This window comes from Astyanax mexicanus, chromosome 11 (assembly GCF_023375975.1).
Source record: "Astyanax mexicanus isolate ESR-SI-001 chromosome 11, AstMex3_surface, whole genome shotgun sequence".
Taxonomy (NCBI): domain Eukaryota; kingdom Metazoa; phylum Chordata; class Actinopteri; order Characiformes; family Acestrorhamphidae; genus Astyanax; species Astyanax mexicanus.
This window is the reverse complement of record NC_064418.1, coordinates 13,822,634-13,845,085: the sequence shown is the minus strand read 5'-3', so window position 1 is coordinate 13,845,085 and position 22,452 is coordinate 13,822,634.

Sequence of the window (22,452 nt, the reverse complement as noted above, 5' to 3'; positions counted from 1 at the left end):
GGGGGGTTGTGGGGGGTGTTGTGGGGGTACTGTAAATTTTCAGCTAGCAGGTAATTGACTATATATATTTTTCGCAATATAAGGCACACTTAAATTTCTTTAATTTGCCTAAAAATCATCAGTCCACCTTATAATCCAATGCACCTTATGTATGAGTTTTACCAGTCAGGTTGTAAGGAGCAGTAAATCTACTTACTCTACTTAAAGTGCATCATTATACAAGAGTTTCAGAAGAAAATTCTCCAGCACTGATGCTGGAGCAGTATAAGCATTAGCTGCTAACCATGCTAAACGCTAGCTCTTTTGCCATTCAAAGGTGAGCATTATTGGCCTGTAGCTTGCTGCTTACCTCAACTAGCACTGCTGGAGCAGCATTAGCATTGGCCGCTAACTGTGCTAAGCTACATGGGACCAATATCACCCTGGCCTAGTAAAACACTTAAGACTGTTCAGAGTAGCACTGTTGGCTGGCTAGCACTAGCAGTTACCTACTAATGTTAATGCTAATGCTGCTGCACGCTGCCTTAGTGGAAATTTGGAAATCTAAGCTTACTGTAAATAAACGGAAGTGCTTTTCTAACCCAAATAAACAGTTTTCAGGAGAGGAATCTGTTTAGATTAACATCCAGCATTCATTTGAGTTTAAAAGAAGTAAAGTTTTGTTTACTTAGTTTAGCTTTATTTAATTTAGTTAGCCCCCCACCACCACCACCCAGCGGTGGGACCTGCTGAATTAGAAGGAAAACATGGCGACACCCCTGTTCTTTACTAGTGTTGCATAATGCGCCTTATAATCCGGTGCACCTTATGTATGAAAACAGACCAGGGATTCGACGTTCATTGATAGTGCACCTTTTAATCTGGTGTGCCTTATAGTGCGAAAAATACAAACAATTAGTATACCAGTGAAAGAGTTAACACTGAAAACTTACCTCAACATGTCTTAGAGTAATTTATCCACTCTGATAAACACAGGTTCTTTTTGAACTCTTTCTTCCATGGAACGGCAGAACTCAACTGAACTGATGCACTAGGAAAGAAAGAGGTTGAGTGCAAATTCTGCCAACGGGTAAAGTACGGCTTGTGCAGCTTAAAATGCCCAAAAGGCATGTACTGATTCTCCTAATTAATAATGGGCATGTTTTGGGCTCAACATGCAATAAACCAATCAGTGTGGCGTTTGCCCCACATTCCCTTTAAGAGCCAGGTGCACTCCGACTGGCGGATTGCTATTTCAGGTCCAACATACTTCATTTAGAGACCGCCACACTTATCCACAGAGATATACTCACAAGCACCGTTGCTATTTTAACAATGCAGGCATGAATATTGACTGATGTTGGTGTGTAAGATAGCAATGAGCATCATGATGCACCTTGTGTAGGGTGTCACAGAACAGCTTTAAGGAATTAACAGGGGTTCTACCATGGCATCACTCATAGAACCCATAGTAGGGTTTTGTTGGTTTTCACTTTGGATGACAGACTGACCTCAGTTCAGTTTTGTGGACCAATATGAGCCAAAGAAATCTGTCTGAGCAGAAAGCTGTCTTTCAGCTAGCCCCAATTTCAACACCCTGAGTGTGGGTGTTTTCAGAAAAAGCTAAGAAACACCTGAGATTAATTCTCTCTCTCTCTCTCTCTCTCTCTCTATCTATCTCTCTTTCTCTTTCTCATCGCTTCTTTTCTTTCACACCAGGTAGAGGGCCCGGCTGGACGGAAGGCGGGGTGCAGCGACAGACGAGTGTGAGAGAGGAGGACAGGAGAACAATGCGGCGCCTGTGTGGAGGGAGAGAGCGAGAGTGGGATGGTGGAAGAAAAGAAAGATGTTATCAGGAGCAGTGTGGTCACAGAGCCTGCCTGTTTACACAGGAGAGAGAGGGAGGGAGAGAGAGAGAGAGAGAGAGAGAGAGAGAGAGAGAGAAAGACATAACAGAAATGATGAAGAATCCCCTGCAGAAATTGAAAATAAACAGAAAGTATGGAAGGACAGAGGGAGCACTCAGTCTCTCAGTCCCTCTCACAAAACATATTTTTCAACTAATAATTGTACATCTCAGCAAAAGAATAGCAACTGTAACTATAGAAACATGAACTGTCTAATATTAATGAATGCTTTTGAATTATTTAATATTTACACTTGAATGGAACGCAGAAATAGATTTTTTTTTCTGAAAATATTAGCAAATTTATCAATTTCAAAGTCTTTATTCCAAACCTCAAATTACTTCACTTCATAGAATATATTGTCACTGTCCAATGAAAAACATGGATGCTTCCAATGAAAAAAATCTTTATTTTTGTCAGTTTTTAGTTTACTACTTCATTTTAGCACACAAAGTGTTCCTGAATCATGTCAAAATGTCTTGATCAATGGACCAATAGAAATGAGAAATTTTCAGAAATTAGACGAAACTCCTAAAAATGACTCTTTTTCTACATTGACATTTTGATTTGTACATTGACTTTTCCAGTCATGCTTCGTCTTCTCTTCTTTCTTATTTATCCTCCTGTTTTGACTTGACATCATCTCTAAGTTTCCGATTTCTGTTCTTTTTTGTTTTATCATTGCATCCTTTACCATACCTTTCCTGATCTTTCTTTCTATTTTTCTTTTTTCTATTATTCTTCTTCTGTCCAAACTTCCATCTCTCCTCTCCTTTTCCTGTGTAACTGTCCTGATTTTTCCATCCCTCCTTTTATATTTGTTTTTTTTTATCTTTTCCATCTGCCACTCTTCTGTTTGTCTTTCTTCACTCTTCATTCTCTTTTTCTATCTCTCCTCTCCTTTCTTCTTATGTAATTCCAATCTGTCTTCTTTTCTCTATACCATTCTCTCTCTACCTTTCTTTTCTACTTCCCCCTTTCACCACTTTTCCATCCTTTTCCTGTCTTACTTTATACTTTTTCTATCTTTCCTTATTCTACTGTTCTCAATCTCTCCTATTCCTTTATTTTTCCATTTTCACCCTTTCTTTTTATTCCTGTCCTCCCTTTACATTACTTTATACTTGTGTCTGCATTTTCCCCATTTCTTCTATTACTTTCCCCCCTTTTTATTTTGTCTGTAATTCTTTTTCTATCATAATCTATCATTTTTGCATTTCTTTCTCTTTCCTCTTTCTTCACCATCTCTCCTCTCTGTTCCTCTTATGTCTTTCCAATCTGTCTTTTTCTGTCTATCCTTCTTTCAGTCTATCTTCTTTTCTACTTCCCCCTTTCATCCTTTCTTTCTATCTCTCTCTGTTCTTTTATTTGTTCCCACTGTTTACCTTTTTGTGGACAATGTGTCTTCTTTTCCTTCTGCTTTCTTTTGCTTTGGTACTTTTTCCTTTTCTTTACATTTTCAACATTTTGAATAATTTTTCCTCTGTATTTTTCTGGTCTGTATTAATTGAGCATCACTCCAGGCTTTTGAAGTTCAGTTCTTTGTGGAAGAACAGATGTTCCTGTATTGATGAAGCTGAGCTTTCACAAGGACCAGAACAACTGCAATTTTTATTCTGATAAAACGTTAAGAAGGCTGAAGCTGATCTTTAGAAGGTTGAGGATCTGGTTAATGCTTTGAACCCTATTTATTATTACAATTTTGTTTCTTATTGCAGAAGAGTTTGGGAATTTTAGATCACCTTTTGGTTTAGCAAATGCTGTGGAGTACCAGAGGGTTTTATTTTGAAGTAGAATGCCCCAGCACCCCAAAATACAGCACTTTTAGCCTATGCTCCCAAAAGGCTTACAATGCTAGTGATAGGTGCATAATGTTAAACATGCAAAGAAAAGTTTAATGTAGCTCCACACTTTACTGGTAGGATACTGAGGGCCCTGATATTTAAAACAAGGTACTGAAAACACAGTTTATACACAAAGTATTTTAAAGTAGTTCCCCGTGCACCGCCATCTTGAAAAAAAAAGGCAAGATAAGTTGACTGATGAGCATGAATGAATAGGTAGGATAGGAGAATATATTGCAAATTTAATTATGTGAAAATTGCATCAATATTATTGAGAAATTTGATTTACCCAGAATCTGTTCCCCTATCCTACCTATACGTTCAAGCTTGTCAGTTGACTTATCGTGACTTTATTTTAAGATGGCGGCACCAGAGAGCTACCTTAAGCTACTGTGTGTAAAAAGAATGTTTCTGGTAAACTACTGGTGCACTTTTGGTGCACACTCCTGGTGCAAGTTTTTAGTGCCTTATTTTAAATATCAGAGCTCTCAGAATTCTACAAACGAAGTGTGGAGATATTTCGAGCTTGTTAATAGTGTAAAAATAGCTATATTTCTTTGCATGAGCAATGTTAAGCTCCTATTGCTAGCACTGTGAGCCCATTAGGAGCATCGACTAAAAGCAATGTTTTTCAAATAGTGGAGGTAGAATGGAGGTGGGCTATTTTAATAAATTTAGTGCAGGATATCATGTTCTACTAAACCCCAAGTTAATTTCACATTCCTGATTTCTGCTTTAAGGCATATAGAATGAATGTTACATATGACAGCAACTGCCATACATACAGAGTCATACATACAGGTTATGAGTGGAGCTTAGAAGAACATGGAAATACCATACAAAGACAGGAATACAGGCCACTATGAGCACTTGATATGGAGCGAGTTACATGGCCTTTGGATAAGAGTCTCCTCCACAATGGAACGCATTGTTGGGTCGAACTTGAGACACACACACACACACACACACATACACACACAGTAGGGAGGATGCTGAATGGTTGAGAAAGAGAGAGAGAGAGAGAGAAAAAGCAAGAAAGAAAACATGTAACTATGAAAACCTGCATTGAGGAAATAAAGGCCTAATTCTAACCAGCTTCAGCTTCTATTCCTACACTCGTATAGCAGCGATAGCATCTAGCGCTTAGCCTGGCTGAATCCATTCCAGCCTCATGTGCTTCTGCTTTTATTTTCATAGCGCTCTCGTTAGTGATGCTTCTAAAGCGGCTGCGTTAAAGTACAGAGCGTGCCGCGGCAGCTACATAAAGAAACATACGGAATGGTAAAGCTGAAGCAGCTGCTTTTAAAACGCTTTTAAAGTGACATAGGCCTTGAAACATGGGGTTTCTAGCACACACACACACACACATACACGCACACACACACACACACACACACACACACATACGCACTTGTATTACTTGACGATGGAGTTCAAAGGGAACACCTGACAGCCCATCAGCATCAAAAAGGCTTCATTTAATGCATATATGTATGTATGCACACACACCCACACACACATACACACACGTTTACTAAACGGAGGCATCTTTTGATCATCAGTTCAGTTTCTCTATAAGCCCACACTAAAGGAAACCCAAAAGGCTAGAAAGCCTACAGCAGCTCCTCTCTTAAAAATAGGTTCTTACAAGGTTCTTTAAAAAAAAAATAATAATAAATATATATATATATATTTATAAACTCGACAAAACCTTGACCATTTTAATAAGGATGCTGCTTACAAAACTACCTACTTCTTAGGTCCAGACATTTAGATTTTTCAGTGCATGTCATAGATTATATTCGTGATTCCTCTATCTACTGTAACTGTAGAATTTTTTTGTTGTTGTAATATTACCCCCCTTTTCTCCCCAACGGGATCTCCCTTTATTACTAGCAATGCTCCCAATACAAGGAAGGTGATGTCTCCTCCAGTACATGTGAAGCCAGACCCCAGAAATCCTTTCCAACTGCCACTGATATAGCATTACCAAGTACCACGTAGCCAGCACACTAGGAGTGAAGCGGTGGGAGAGTACTATCTACATATGTAGAGAAAGCATGGCCAGCAAGTTGTACAGTGTAAAAAATTATTTTGGAGAGGGGTATATATAACCCATGCACATTGTTTAAAAAATACTCAAATGTATTAGTCAGCAAGTAAAATAAATTACAATGGGTAAATTCTACCTACACTACTCATTTGTTAACAGTAAAAACTTCAACTTAAAAATATATAGTAACATATACTCAAAAACTATTGGTCCCCCACGCACTTGTTGTCGAGCTGCTGTTTTGAAGTTTGAATTTTACCCTTCTGGCACAGACCGGCTCAAATAGCAGGCTTATTATTAACACATGTAACCACTGCTAACCCCTCTGTGCAAAGCTAGCTAACCCTAGCTAGGTTCGCTAGCTAAGTAGCTAGTGCTATTCAGCCTTAATAAGAAAATGTAATGCTGTCTAGCAAGTGTGCAGGTTCACAATAAAAATGTCGGTTACTTCAAACAAGCTTTACATGGGCATGGTTTACATATAGCTAACGGTAATTAGCTAACTAGCTAGTGCTTTCACTGTTGAACATAATTTCAGGCTCTTGAATGAATGTTTGTGTTTGAGGCGAGTTCTATTGTCGATTATAAAACACTGTGACTACAGGAAGATTATTGGTGCATGTTTTAGTGAGTATAACAGGATACATGTCGCTGATATAGCATTAGCCAAGTTAAATAACTTGAACTTCTAAGTAAATACAGTTTGCAGAGGTTTGTAGCTTTAACGATCTCTGAATAAGTAGTGGTTAGCTAGTCATATTAAAATATACTATATAATATTTAACTAATAAATATGCATAAGATAAAGAAGCAACAAGTAAGTAGTAAGTAGTATTGAGAAATGTTGGATAAGTTTTACCTTATTTCTTTTAGTGTATTACAACTGATACATTTAGGTAATCCTTACTCAATATATGGGGTGAAATCTACCCAATCAAACTGAGTGCAAATTGTTACCTCACATTTATTGAGTAGATTCTATAGGTTGTTTTTTACATTGTACTCTCTCTGACTCCGGCCGCTGATGGTAAGCAATATGATCCAGGACTCAAACTAGCAATCCTCAGATCATAGCAGCTTCAAAGCTCATAGTAATCTGTTGAACAACAATGCATAGCCCCAAATCAGCTCGTCTCTTATATGGGTCCTTGCAAGGTTTTTTAATGACAGACTCAATAACGGTTCATTTGCACCCACCAAAATAGCAATGAACTTCTGACTAATGACTGTTGGCTAGGCTTTTTTTTTTAAGTCAGTGTTTACTATTGCTAACATAGCAATACTGCAAGCAATCACTTCCAAACCAATCACTTTTCAACGCACATTGGTGTAGATATATTCTCAAGCACCATTGCTATTTAAATGACTCGAATGCAGCATGTGAAAATTGACTGTTAGCAAGGTGTAAGATAGCAATGAGCAATGCAACAAGCCTTGCGCAAGCAGTAATAAAGGGCTAAACATCTGAACGTCAACTCAGTAAACTGACAACAAGACAAGAAGACTCCACCCACATAGATGATGATGATGATGATGATGATGATGATGATGATGATGATGATGATGAAGACATGACATCCCTTGTGAAAAGAAAGGACTGTATACTTAAGAACACTAAAAGTATATTTAAATTTGGTAAAGAAGAAAATAAAAGTACATTTTCTATATCATATATATCAATGCACACACACCACACATTAAATATGTTTTCTGTTTCAATCTCTCTCTCTCTTCCTCTCAGTCTGTCTCTCTCTCCCTCTTTTATTCAGTATCAGTCACAAGTTCCTGAACACCTAATGCACTTTAAATGGCACACACACACACACAAACACACACACATACACACACAGCTGGTTGGGTTTAACCTGGGATCATACTGGTTGCCATGGGTACATTCTCGGATGTGGATTACACCCCAGGGGTGAGTGTGTGTGTGTGTGTGTGAGAGAGAGAGACAGAAAGAGAATCCAGTGTCCAACAGAGATCAGAAGAGTTGTCTCTCAAGTTCAGATCGATATCTTTCTCCTTCCCCTCTGAACACACGCACACACACACACACACACACACACACACACGCACGCACACACACACTAAATAGAGTTCAATATTTGAACCTTTGCCAATTTTCCACTTACAAAAATAAAAGGTCCAGAGGTTTCAAACTCGAGGTCAATTTTTGACCAGAAAATAAGTAGGCAGTTTGTTTTAAGGGTTCTAGAGTTTATTGTGTACAGCTGTTTAAGATGTAAAACATTAGGAGAGCAAGGGTTTTAATTATTTTGAATTAATCATTTATTTGAAATATCCACTGACAATTGACTTTGACTGATTTAAAAACCAACCACAACAACATTGTAGTCTGAAAATATTCAGGTTTGAATCTAGGCCCGATTTTAACCCAAATATTCAGCTCACATCCGTGACAACTGCTGTATGTGCCAACACCCCGGATGCCAAGTATACTACAGGAATTGGCCTGTAGTGCTTTTCCCAACCCTCTGGTTCTGAGTATAAACACCATTTGTAAAGATCAGGAATACACTATAGAAGGCACCAGTAGTGAACAGTGCAGTGGAGGGTTGGCAATGATCGTGACCGGCAACTTCTGGCTGGAATTGTCCGTGTAAAAAAACAAGCAGATCTGTCAGAAATTATACCTACATTCAGTGCAGGACCCCACACGCATATCCCACAGGTCAGTGCAGCATTCCTTAGCTTTCATATGATATGGCAATGTCATGGGACACAACGCTAGTTCCTGTACACATTATCAGAAGGAGGTCAGGATGGAAAACGCTGGAATATTCCGTTAATGCCCTGAAAACTGTATGTTAATGTAAACTGTGTGTTCTCTAGCACTGTATTTTCGAATTAGTGGACAGGCATGTTGTTGTTGTTGTTGGTCATCAGTGTCTAATTATACAGTGACTAAACAACGAGCTGCAGTTGAAGCTTCCAGAAGAAGAATGATGGGGCAGGAAAACCCCTCTGGGACCGTGAGCAAACTACTGTACATGTCTGCTATTAATAGCAACACACTCACACACACACACAAACACACACACACACAAGCAGGGAACACATATGTTGCTTGTGACCAACGCTTCAGGAGCGAGCGAGAGAGATTAAAAATTGTTCTCATAAAAATTGAAATAATGAGGAAAGAGAAACGAGGGAGACGAGTGTAACTGCAATTCATTTCCACCTCAGAGCCCCCCAGGGTGATACACCAGCCTCTGATCTGAGAGAGAGAGAGAGAGAGAGAGAGAGAGAGAGAGAGAGAGAAAGAGAGAGAGAGAGAATAAGAGTACGATATAGAGTAAAAATCAGAGGGAGACAGAATGAAAGTGATTAAAAAAGAGAAAGAGATAGAAAGAGAAAGAGAGAGAGACAGAATAAAAGTGTGAGTAAAGAGAGAGTAAAAATCAGAGGGAGAGAGAATAAAAGTGATAAAAAAGAAAAGAGAGAAAGAAAGAGAGAGAGAGAGAGAGAGAGAGAGAGAGTTCAGCCAAAAAAGTAGTCTTAGGCTGTTTTCACATCTATAGCAGGTTTTATCTGGTCTAAATTAGGTACAGCATTTGTAAACTTGGAGTACTCCTTTGGTTTGGTTTGGATTTGTTGGGTTAGGCTACATTAGGTGACATTGGGTTATGTTAGGTTACATTGGGTTGGGTTGGGTTTGGTTTGGTTTCACACAGGGAAAAAATCCAAGTTGCTAAAATACATTACAACCAATCACATGAGAATATTCTCTCTGCTTATTAGTCAGCGCGCTGCGCTTTCCTCCGAGTGCGCTGTGATGCTACTCGGCAATGCTGCATCAGCAGCAGCTCGAAAAGAAGTGGTGGCTGACTTCACATGTATCGAAGGAAGCATATGTTAGGCTTCACCCTCCTGGTGTGTTGGGGCATCACTAGTGGTAGGAGTCCTAATGAGTGGGTTGGGAAATTGGCCGTGTAAATTGGGGAGAAAATGGGAAATTTATGGGAAGTAAATACAGGAAGAGGATCCTGTGTTCTGGATTAGTGCAGATTCCTGTACAGTAAAACATGGAGTATTTTTCTTTTGTTTCACTTTGTTTCATTTTGTTTCTTCAGGATGTACTGGGGTTGTTTGGTTTAGTTTGTTCTGGACTGGAGAAGATTTAATTGGATTGGTTTGTGTTTGGTTTGATTTCACATGGAGAAAAATCCAAGCATCCAAAATATGCTACAACAAACCACATGAGAAACTTAAATATAGAATGTAAATATAGGAAGAAGATCCTGTGTTCTGGACTAGTGTAGATTTCTGTACAGATAAACATGGAGTTACAACCTAGCTACAGTACAGTAAAATACTCAGACCACCTTGCTCTTAATCGAGTGTGATTACTGTGTTCACACCTGCCCAAACAAACTGTATAAAGGGTAAAAGCCAACCAGAGTTTTATAAAACTGGATTTAAATGTTGAGGTGTGAAAGCTACCTCATGCCAGACAAACTAAAACATGGTTCAGTTCCTTCACAGCGTAAAAACACTTTTTAGTTGGTTCAGGCTTTCAGTCCAATTACAGGAAGTTGAGGCAGAGAATGTGTGAGAGAGAGATGCAACAGCGAGAGAGAAAAGACAAGCGGGAAAGAGAGAGTAATGAAAGAGAATGAGAGAGCATGTGAGAGAAGAGAGAAAGCATAACTGAAATAGAAAGAAGAGATAGAGAAGAATGAGAAGAAGGAGAGACAGAACGAGAAAGAAAAAGCGAGAGGGAGAAAGGGAGAGAGAGAGAGAGAGAGAGAGTCTCTTTCTCTTTAATATTCAAAGCATGGGTTGAGATGAGAGACTGCTCCCATACCTTCAGGTCCATGAACATAATGAGATTTTTATTTCTCCCGTGTGTGTGTGTGTGTGTGTGTGTGTGTGGAGCTGTGCATTGTGGCCAGGCATTAAGCTGATCTGAGTGCAGTAAGGATGAATACTCGCTGGAGTAATTTACGCAGCCGCTGAAGCATCAGTCTTCCTCTGCCTGTCGTTCCGCACCAGTCTGCCTGACTGGCCTTAAATTACTGCAAAGATTCACCCGGTGTGTGTGTGTGCGTGTGTGTGTGTGTGTGTGTGTGTGTGTGTAGAGAGAGATAAAGAAGCGAGAGTGTGAGTGAGATCACCTCTGTGACAAGGCACATCTGGCTTAGACCAGGCTTATTAATTTACACTAATCAGCCATAACATTAAAACCAGCACCTGCCATATATTCTGTAGGGCACTGGGGAGATCACCCAAGGATGGACTGACAATCCATATATGGGCAAACACACACCAGGGCAATATAAGTAGATTAACCAACAGAAACAGGAGAAGAACATAAAAACTTGGAAACACCCAGATAGGGACTTGAACCCAAGACCCCAGTGCAGCTAAGAGGCAATTGTGCTAAAAACCCAAACCACAGTGTATAAAATCATGTAATTATTTAGTTTCTTACATTCTAGCCATGAATGATCCAATTTGGAATGTGTTGCAGGTCTAAAGCACAGATAAAGATATTTGCTTATCATCATCAAAAAAAGAAAACAGTTGGAGGTAGGGAAAATATAAAGGAAGAATTGGATTGTAATGCTATTCTAAAATAATACATTTGTAGACTGATATGGGCAAGTAGATTTTAATGCATGTGTAATACAATATCTTAGCGTAGACAATCAATGAATACATGTGTGGAGGAACTGTTGTAAGTGCAAATATCAGATTTTTTTTTTATCCATCAGACATCCAGAAGGCCTGGTGTCACTGTTACATTAATGAGGTCCTGCAACACACACTGTATATATATATATATATATATATATATATATATATTTTTTTTTTTAATCATTTTTAAAAGCTCGCATTTCTACTGGAAAGCCAATATGGCACTAATACATGGGCACAAATTAAAACACATTATTTATTGATATAGAGGGCACATCGTCATTTATTAGCCATGTTTATTATCCATCATGAACTGTGATTATAATGTATTAATAGCGTTGTTTATAACATGTTATACGTCAATACCAAGAAACTCAGTCCCAGCTTGCAGAATTATGCATTATGACTAAAAAAGCTTATAAACACACCCTCAGTTATCCTATAAATATAATTTTAACAACTGGTGAGTTGTACTTGTCTTGAACATAATATTAGTTGTAGTAAATTATAATGCATTATAACAGGGTTTTGTGCGCTTACAATGGCTTATGAATGCATTATAATATGTTATGAATGTGGTTATAGAGTCTAATAGAGACGACATTCATAGAAAGTGTCAACATTACTTTGGTGATTCATTTTCAACCCTAGGTGAACCAAGGGAGGGGGTGATTGCCCTCCCGGCCCCCTTCTTGAGCCTGTCGGTGAGGTTGGTCATGGCTATTGTTTCATTGGATGATCTGAAAGTTCATTCTGTCCTACAATTGGTCAGTAAATAGGCACATGTTGTAGGATATGTTGAACTGGGTGGGTGTTGAAATAAAAATGCAACAAATTTAGACTTATGCTAGACTTTTCGTTGGGTGTTGTGTGGCGTCCCAGACATCACATCACTGTTTAAGCCCAATGCTGGAAATGTATCGACTCCAGTAAAATACTGTCAAAATATAGCTGGAACAGAGTAGCCTGATCCTGGCCTGATGCCTGAGAGTACTTGAGGTAATCAAAAGCCTGAGAGCACTGTCTTTCGTCCTTTCTTTTTCTCGTTTGTTCATTTTCATCTGTGGGCAGCCAGAAAACTTGAGAAACAGCTACTATACCCACAAGACCCTTTTACTGAGAAAGATCAATGCATTAGGGGTGTATCAGAATGACTGGCTGCACTTTCTGATCTCTGCCTCACCACACACACACACACACACACACACACACACACACACACACACAGCTTGTTTAATAAGAGAGGAGCATAGCCTTTGCCAGTCGATTTGCTTCTCTCTCACTGGTAATAAAATCAATGAGGACTGTTTGACTCGTGTTCTTGTGGAGACGAGTCATGACGGAGCAGCGGCTCGGAGTCGGCCTGCCTCTGATCTGAACTCAAACTTTTATTGGTTCATTGCTTCGAACTCTGCAAGCCTGATCTTTCAGGATGGCTGAAAGATTTACTCATTATGAATAAAAAGTTTTAATAGTGTCTAAAAAAAAGTCGCACAATTTTCGAAGCATTATGATAGTTTTATGATTTCCTATTTCCTCCTAAGAGAAACATTCTATTAAAGGAGAAGTCTGGTGTCAAATGGACTTTGGGAGTATTGAAACGTGATAAAAAGTACTTACAGTACCTTTGTTAAACAGCCTACCTCTGCTCTCCTGCAGCTTTCTGAGACCTATTTTGTATTTTGTGCACTTTATCCAAACAAGCTTTTACAAAGGATGATTATAGGGGGCATTGCGCCTGCAGATTAATCGCTTTTTACACCGTTATTCAGGCTCAAAGTAGCTCCACACTTCATTGGTAGAATCCAGAGAGCCCTAAGATTTAAAACGAGGCATTTATATCATTAAAAGTGCACAAGAAGTTTATTAAAATCCACTGTTTGCGTCCCACAGTGTAGGTAAATCTCCGGGCGCCGCCATCCTAAATTTAAGTCACAATACATTAACCGTTGAGCATGAACAGTAAAACTTTTTGAGCAATGTTTATGTAATTTGTTGTTGGTTCTTCGCAGTCTAATATTGACAGTAACCAGATGTTTTCAGCAAAAGCTGGAATTTACGCATTTCCAAGGAATTATATTTGCAATCTGCTCAACTATCCTACCTGTTCGTTCGTGTTCGAAGATTTACCTACGCTATGGGATGTAAACAGTGGCTTTTAATAAACTTCTCTGCGGTTTTAAATGTCAGGGCTCTCCGGATCCAACCAATCAAGTGAAATGAAAGAAATATTTGTCTGCAGGCACCTATTCAAAAAGGTAAGTACTTTTTATCACATTTTAATACACTCAAAGTCTATTTCACACTGGAGTTCTCATTTAAATAAACAAGTTTCTACAGTGCTGTGTAAAAGTATTTGCCTCTTACAGATTTCATCTGTTTTTGCCTTATTTGTCATACTTATACTATTTATATATATTTATATTTCAGATTAACAAACACATTTTAATATCAGACAAAGTTTCCTGAGACAATATAAAAAGCATTTTTTAAGGGAAAAAGCAATCCAAACTAATCTGACCCTATGTAAAAAGAATAAAAATAAAATCCCATGAATTAAAGCTGAGTTCAATTTTACTACTAGAAAAATCAAGAACAGATGAGAAAACGTCATTGACATCTATCACTTTAAAAAAGGTTACAAAGTCATTTCTAAGGCTTTAAAACACTGGTGAACCTTCAAAAGATCGACCGATCTACCAAATTACTCCAAAAGGGCATGGTCAACTCATCCAGGAGGTCACAAAAGAATTGAAGACAACATCTAAAGAGCTTCACTGTGTTCACTCACTGTCCACTCTATTAGACACTCCTACCTAGCTGCTCCGCCTTCTTGATGTAGTTGATGTAAGTCAGATACACCACCCACAGGACAGTGCTTACAGGTTGCTGTTCTTAACATCTGCTAACAGATGCTCTAGTTAAATAAGCCAAGATTATTGTATTGTATCATTCAGGTAGTTCTTTTACTAGTAGTTCTGTCTAGAACTGTCCCTTTCCTTCAAGAACTCTTGAGGGTCCCCCATTTTTAAAACAGTGTATGGTCAAAAAAAATAATAATAATAAAAAAAAATTTTGGATTATTCTTTTAAATATCACCAAAAACATGGGTTCCATTACTGTAATAATATTTAAAGATCCCTTTCTTACTATAGTTTTGATCTTTTTTTAGTTAAGACGGTAGCAGTAGAATCTTCATACCTGTAATCTACCAGCGCTAGGGTTAAACAGGGGGTAAATATCAAGCTGGGAGGGATTATACAATCAGTATAATTTGACACTGTGGAACCGACATTTCTAATAAAGAATAATTACAGAATTATAATGTAGCGATTGTTCAGGCCACCCAGAGCAGACAGCGTGCAGACAGCATTTGAACTGGTGCCCCCGGGACTCCGTCTCGACGTCTGGCTGCGAGATCTGAAAACTCTTTCATCTTTCCGAGAATCGATATGCTAAACAGCCAGAATAGCCTTTATACAGACATGTGATTTTGATCTTGATATTTGTAGTGCGAATAAAGGAGGTTCTAATTGATCTTGTTTGGAGCTGCGTGAGCTTTGGGTGAATGTCAAAAGACTCTCGGTGTCACGGCTTACCCCAAAAAAAAAGAAGCCAATTTAACTTCTACAGCAATTACGGCTTTAAAGTGAGCTGTGCTGATGTGGGAGATCAGATGTAAGCAACACATTCTCTGTTATTTCAGGCCAAATTTGAAAAATTGAGCTAATGAGTGATTTAATTAATCTAATGTGGTTTAATGGGACAGTTTCAGCCGTGTATTCACGCTGTGATGTGGGTCCAAAAAGAAAAAGCCATAACAAATTGGACTGAGCTCTCTCTGGGTTTCTGTGACTAGATCCTTTTTTAAAATCACTCTAAAATCACTCAAAATTTAAGTGCAGTAAAGGGTTTTTTGAGCATTGCTATAGAGGAAGCACATATGGTTCCATATGGAACCAGTGGATGGATTCCCAAAGGGTTCTTATATGATCTAAGACGATTCTTAGATCGTCGAGTGAGTCTTATTGTGATCTCTCTCTCCACTTTAAGATGTTCTTAATGCTAGGATGCTTTTCTGGAACCAGGTCTAGGATTGTAATGGAAATGTGAGTAAAGGATGTGAAGAAACACTCTTATCTGGGGTGTGGTTAACTTTTGGTTTCTGAGGCTGATAACTCATTCTGTGAACTTATCCTTCGCAACATAGGAAACTGTTGGTCTTTATTTTTTTCATGGGTCAGTCCTGATGAGAGCCAGTTTAAACATGTTTTCGATGGTCTTTGCGACTGCATTTGAGGATACTTTCTTGATTTTTTTTTTTTCAGATTGACTGACATTCATTTCTTAAAGTATTTTTTTCTTTACTTAGCTGAGTAGTTCTTGCTATAATATGTACCACTGATAATATGAAAGACATGTTCAGTTGGCACAAACAATATTATAAAATTAATTATTTTGTAGAAATACATATTTATATTTTTTCTTCTAGAAAAATAAAACATTTTTAAACCACCATTATTTTTTTTAGTGTAGATAACTCTTGAAATATAAATTAAACATGTGAATGCCCTCACATTTTTTAATAGTTACAAAAAGCAACATTTACGACACATACCAACCAGCTCTTTTTTTCACATATTTTACATATTTTTTCTTTTACATAAAAAAATTATTTTACATAAATTTAAATCAAATGGTTTCGTTTGACAAATAAATAAAAAAGAGACATTATCAAAAGTCATGTTGGTCAATGTGGACATGTAAAAATGATCATGTAATAATGCAAAATGCTTTCAAATAGAGGTCACATAAATAACAATACTAGAATTAATAGTTTTAATCATTGGAAACACAATTTGGCACATTCCTTGTACTTTATATCTATTTCATTAATTATATTTAAATAAATAGAGATGGCACCTGTTTTGTAGAATGGCTCCACTCTAATGGTTCTCAATAGGGAGATGCACCAGTGGAAGTATTTCATGTTAATTTGCTGTATTTATATAATAGAACACTCATTGATAGATGCCATTTTCAGTGCCCATGTAATTTAAAGTGGGACACTGAATCTCCGGTACTGTATTTCTGGATTAGTATTCCACCACCTTTTTTAAAAATATCTGCTATCATGGTCATATAAAGTGTTATACACATAATACCAATAATGATTTCAAGATAATTGGACCAATAGAAATGCTGAATCACTTAGTAATTTCTTTTTCTCTTTGACTTTTATTCAAACTTTGTTTCTTTTCTTTTTTCCTGACCGGAGCTACAGTGGTCCAGACCTGATCTGAAACATTCCTGCATACATTTATTCATGTTTGGACAGACCCACTAACACTGCAGGAGCTGGATGAAGATAAACTGATCTGGTTCCTATTATTCATGTATTTATAGATCTGTGAAGGCCTCTGTTTAGAACAGGCCTGAGGTGAGGGACTCATTATTTCAGTTCAGAGTAGCTGGGTTAGGATGTGTATATTGTATAAAGCCCTAGTGTTACTAAACCATAGACCAATACCAAAGGTTTTTAAAATTTGAATTGAATAGAAATCTAAAACAAAGGGACATACAAAAGTATATAGTCCCTTTTACTCTTGGAAAAGATAAACTGCTCATCATCTGATCCCACCATGCCCACTGTGAAACATGGTGGTGGCAGCATCATGCTGTGGTGATGTTTTTTTTTTATTTATTCAGCAGAGACAAGGAATCTGGTCAAAGTTGACGGCAAGATAGATGGAGCTAAATATAAGACAATCCTGAAAGAAAACCTGATAGTGTAACGAGTCAGATACAGATTTTAAAAAATGAAATGAGGTTTTAATATAAGGGAAAAAACAGAGAGTGTAATCGTTAAACAGACGAGGGTGAGAACCAGAGAGAAAATTAACCTAAGCACCGAAGCCAAATCACTAGACAAAAAGAATAAACCTGAGCCAGAAATAGAGGTGAAAAAACAGAAAGGGTGTGTCAAAACATAGATAAAAACGAGAAAAAATTGGTCATACACGGAGATAAAAACAGAAATAGAATGCTCGGTATGTCGCTGGATAACTGTAGGAAATACTTCACATAAAACACATGAAATAGACAAGCTTATATACACAATATTATTTACACACAGCTTAAAACAATCTTAGAATTCTGCCCATGACAAAAGAAAAAGAAGTGCACTGATTAGCTGAGTCAGGAGATGTGATAGAGACAGATGCATGCTCGGGGTTGGAGTCCTGAGGCAGAGATTGTCCATTGACTGGAACGGAGGAGTCCGAGTTTGGGACTACACCTAACAGTCTGTGTTAGGTGTGACAGTTGGAAGCTGCAAAAAGCTTGAGACAGGCAAATAAAAGGAGATTCACCTTCCAGCAAGACAATGACCCTAAACATACAGCCAGAGCTACAGTGGAATGATTTAGATTGAAGAATATTAATGTGTTTGAGTGGCCCAATCAAGGCCCTGACCTAAATACCATTGAGCTTCTGTGGTGAGGCATAAAAATAGCTGTTCTCCAACAAACCCGGCTGAGCTTGAGCTATTATTTATTTTATTAGATATTTTATTTATTTAATTAAAATGTTGAAAACCATGAATCATTTTCGCTCCACTTCAAAGTAATGTGCTACTTTGTGTTGGTCTATCATGTAAAATCTCACTAAAGGACATTTATGTTTGTAGTTGTAAGGTGTTTAAGTGGTATGAATACTTTTGCAAGCCACTGTAGGAAATAAATGGCCGTGTGAACGCAAGGTTAGTCTCTCTAGTATCTTTCTGTCTCTTTCCTTTCTTTTGTTTTTTTCTTTCTTTTTTCCCTTATCTGTCTGTCTGTCTAACTGTCTCTATCATTTTCTTTCTGTCTTAACCTTAACCTCTATTCTCTTTTTTTCCTTTTTTATTCTTTCTTTCTCCTCACTGTATTCTCTCTCTTGCTCTTTCTCTCGCTTCAATTTATCATTGTTATTTATCAGTGGTGTACACAAACAGGTTGTTATCAAATCTCATCTGTAAATCAAGACTTACAACATGGCCGAACACACACACACAAACACTTAGAGCCAGGAGGCAAATCTGAACATTGAAGCGAGTGTGTTTTACAGTGTGTGAAAAAAATAAAAGTAAAAAAAAAACCCATCTCATTTGTCTCTCTCTCACAGTCCTGCTGTTATTACATGATAACTAATCAATGCACCTCTGCCCCCACATGACCTCCCGAGTCAATAGGGCAGCTCAATGTGGACATTTATACACTCGGTTATGGACTCTGTCTCACAAACATGCACACACACACACACACACAATTAGGGAACTGACTGCCATATCCTGACCGCAATATGACACTGAACACCAGAAAGATGAGCTCAGCTAACAACTCTGCTAAAACCTGTTGTAGCTCCTCCTTACCAGAGTGACCGATTCAGGCTACACCCAAAACAGGGACTTTTGATAGATATTCCAAACTCATGACCAAAGTGAACACACAAGTTTCTGCGTTATTACATAACCTGAATCTGTGTTTGAATTTGTGTCAGACATTAATGATGAATGAACCAAGTGAAATGCCATTTATATATAAAAAAAATGAAATAAAATGTTTTACACTGACTTGCATTGCAGTTTAAAGCTCCACTAGGGAGGGCTCCCCCTACAGTTGTAGAGTGTAATAAATGTTTCAGGCGGATTAGTTTCTCTTTCTCGTTTTCTGGCTTTCACAGACATATTCGGTCTCTTTCCAGCTTCTGCCAGAGTGTCTGTATGTTAGTTTGTAAAGAATGAACCAGTAGTCCTTGTAGAACTGTTAGAACTAAAGGTCGGAAAGCAGGTCGCAGTTCTCAGAGGAGCTCCAGCACAGACACGAGAGCACCGCTATTCCTCCTATTACACCTCAATGCAGCGCTGCAGTGAGTTTCAAGCTGTAATATTACTTCTTTAAAAAGATAAAAAATCAAGGAAATCCTACCTAGTGCTGCTTTAAGTAGATTTTATAAAGTTAAAAAGGAGATTCAAGGCCTGAGATGACCATCCATCAGCAAGTGTGGGCAGGAACACAAGCCTGGCGGACCAATCACAGCTGTCGCTGTCCGCATCACATGACATAAAGTTCCATTTGCAAGAAGGTGCGCATAAAGCTACACTGTAGGTTTGATGCAGAATTATAAATTAGGCTTTAGCATTTACCAAAGATATGATCACAATCCCCATCATGTACCACATCAACTATGTACCGACACCTTAGCAACTAGCAACTTGGAATACTAACTAAACCACTCAGCAAACACCTGAGTAACAACATCAATAAAGTAGCAACACCTTAGCATATACTTAATATACCACTCAATAAACCATATTGTGACAGCATAGCATCCACTTGTATCCACCTTAGCAACATCTCTAAACATTCCAGCAATGATGACCTGAAGCACTATATTAACCAACTAGCAACTGCCGGAGATACCACATCAACCATGTAGCAGCACCTCAGCCACCAACTCATATACCTTCAAAACAATGTAGTAATACCATAGCATCCACTTAGGATATCATCCCAAAGAATCTAGCAATGACCTGGAGCACTATTTCAACCACCTAGCAACTGACCGAGATACCACATCAACCATGTAGCAACATCTCAGCCATCACCTGATATACCATCAAGCATCCCTTTGGGATGCCATCTCAACCATCTCATCAGTACCTTAGCAAACACCTCCAAACATTCAAGCTATGACGACCTGGAGCACTATATCAACCACCAAGCAACTGCCTGATCACTATATCAACCACCTAGGAACTGCCTGAGATACTATTGAATACAATGTAGTAATACCATACCATAGCATCCATTTGTGATACCATTTCAACCAATCTAACATTGACCTGGAGCACTACATCAACCACATGACAACATCTCAGCACCCACTCAATATACTATTTAAAACCATGTAGTAATACCATGGCTTCCACTTGGGATACCATCTCAACCACCTATCAGTACCTTTGCAAATTTTGGAGCACTATATTGGCCACCTAGCAACTGCCTGAGGTACGACATCAACCACAAGACAACACATCAGCACCCAATCAATATACCATTGAAACCATGTTTCAGTAATACAATGGATTCCACTTGGGACACCATCTCAACCACCTTTTAGGACCATAGCAAACACCTACAAACATTCTAGCATAGACAATGACTTAGAGCACTATATTAACCACCTAGCAACTGCTTGAGATACCACATCAACCATGTGGCAACACCTCAGCCACCACCTGATGTACCATGTCTTAATGCTATCCTCCTTCCAACACCTATCAACAAGGAATTTCAAAAAGCATGCTTCATTATTAATAACCAGCCTTTACATTATATTATACGTTATATTATCAGCCCGGTTGTGAAATAGTTGTTTAATAAATAGACAAACACAAAAGTACATCAGCATTTTATTAAATATTAATATATTTTTAATATACTGTAAATTGTAATACTGTATATGATGACATTTATTACAGTCACAGTTACTGTACGTCAGAGTCAAAATCAGATTTCAGGCAATCTCCTCTTCTAACAATGAGAACAAGTTTCCTTTGTGTGATGTCGGATGGGCCACAGGCTTTTATGGTTAACAATAATAGTCGCATTTGTATGTATGTGTGTGTGTGTGTGTGTGTGTGTTCCTGTCTTCTAGAGCATGACGGGCTTTATCCCAGTAGCACTCAAGCTGATGAAAACAATTCTGTCTCTATCCTCTCTCGACTATGGGTTCATTACACACTCTCACTCTTGTCCGCTCGCTCATGTGTGTGTGTGTGTGTGTGTGAGTGTGTGATGACTGCAGGACAATGCTGGTTGTGTGTGGCGCTTCAAAACGCTGTTGGCAATAGTAAGGGAAATCATATCTGCTCAACCTAGAACATTCCTGTAATATTAGAGTGACAGTCAGTTAAAGTAACCCACCAAACACACACACACACACACAAACTCACAAAATGACTTAATTCTCTGTTTCACGACGTTGGCTGTGTGTGTGTGTGTATGTGTGTAGACACTGAACAACTGGGAGTGTGTGGGAACCTGTCAGTAAACGGAAGAGCCGTGGAATCTTAAACCTGACTGTATTATTGTATCTCTGTCCTCACACACACACACACACACACTGCACTGCACTGTCACCCAAAACCTGCAGCTCACACTTGTAGCCACAATGCTCCGTAGCTCTTAGCCAGCGCTTGCTCACATTACCGTCTGCGAGTGAAACGCCCAATAAAACATTTATGGCCTCTTTAAAAAGCCCCCTTTACATAAGTACCCTCATCGCTCATCATTTAATACTCATACCATAACACCGAGACCCACCGTACAGTCTCACACAAATAACTTCCTCAAGTGGACAGCAGGCGGCTCTAATTAACATTTTAATGATCTCCAATCTATGCTAATGGTGAAATAAGCATTGTGATGTCATCGGTGTTTGGAAACCTTACTCCACAATCAGATTGGCTGGGCTATGGTCAATGCTATTATTTAATTATACATGAATTATAGACTATATGTTGTACACAAACAAGTATTTTGTATGTGTCACAAACTACTAGCAACCTTAGCAACCCCCTGCAATACCACTGCAACCATGTACAGTATCAACGCTAGGGCAATCCTGTGGGATTCCACCACAAGCATGTACTGTACTGTAGCAACACACTAGCAACCACTTGGAATGCAATCATGATATCATCCACATGTGATTGCATACCAACCATGTAGCAACACCTTGACAACCACCTGGAAGGCAACCGTAACTATTTAGCAGCACCTTAAAAGCCGATTGGGACCTCAGTGCTGTAGACTGAAAACATTTCGATTAGTCCCTACTTTTATGTTTTGTGTACCTGGTACACAGTTCAGAAGATAGCACCAGAAGATATGAAGTAAACAGGACTTAAATAACTAAATAGCTAATATCCACTTTTTCTTCTTCTTTGCGAAATACTATA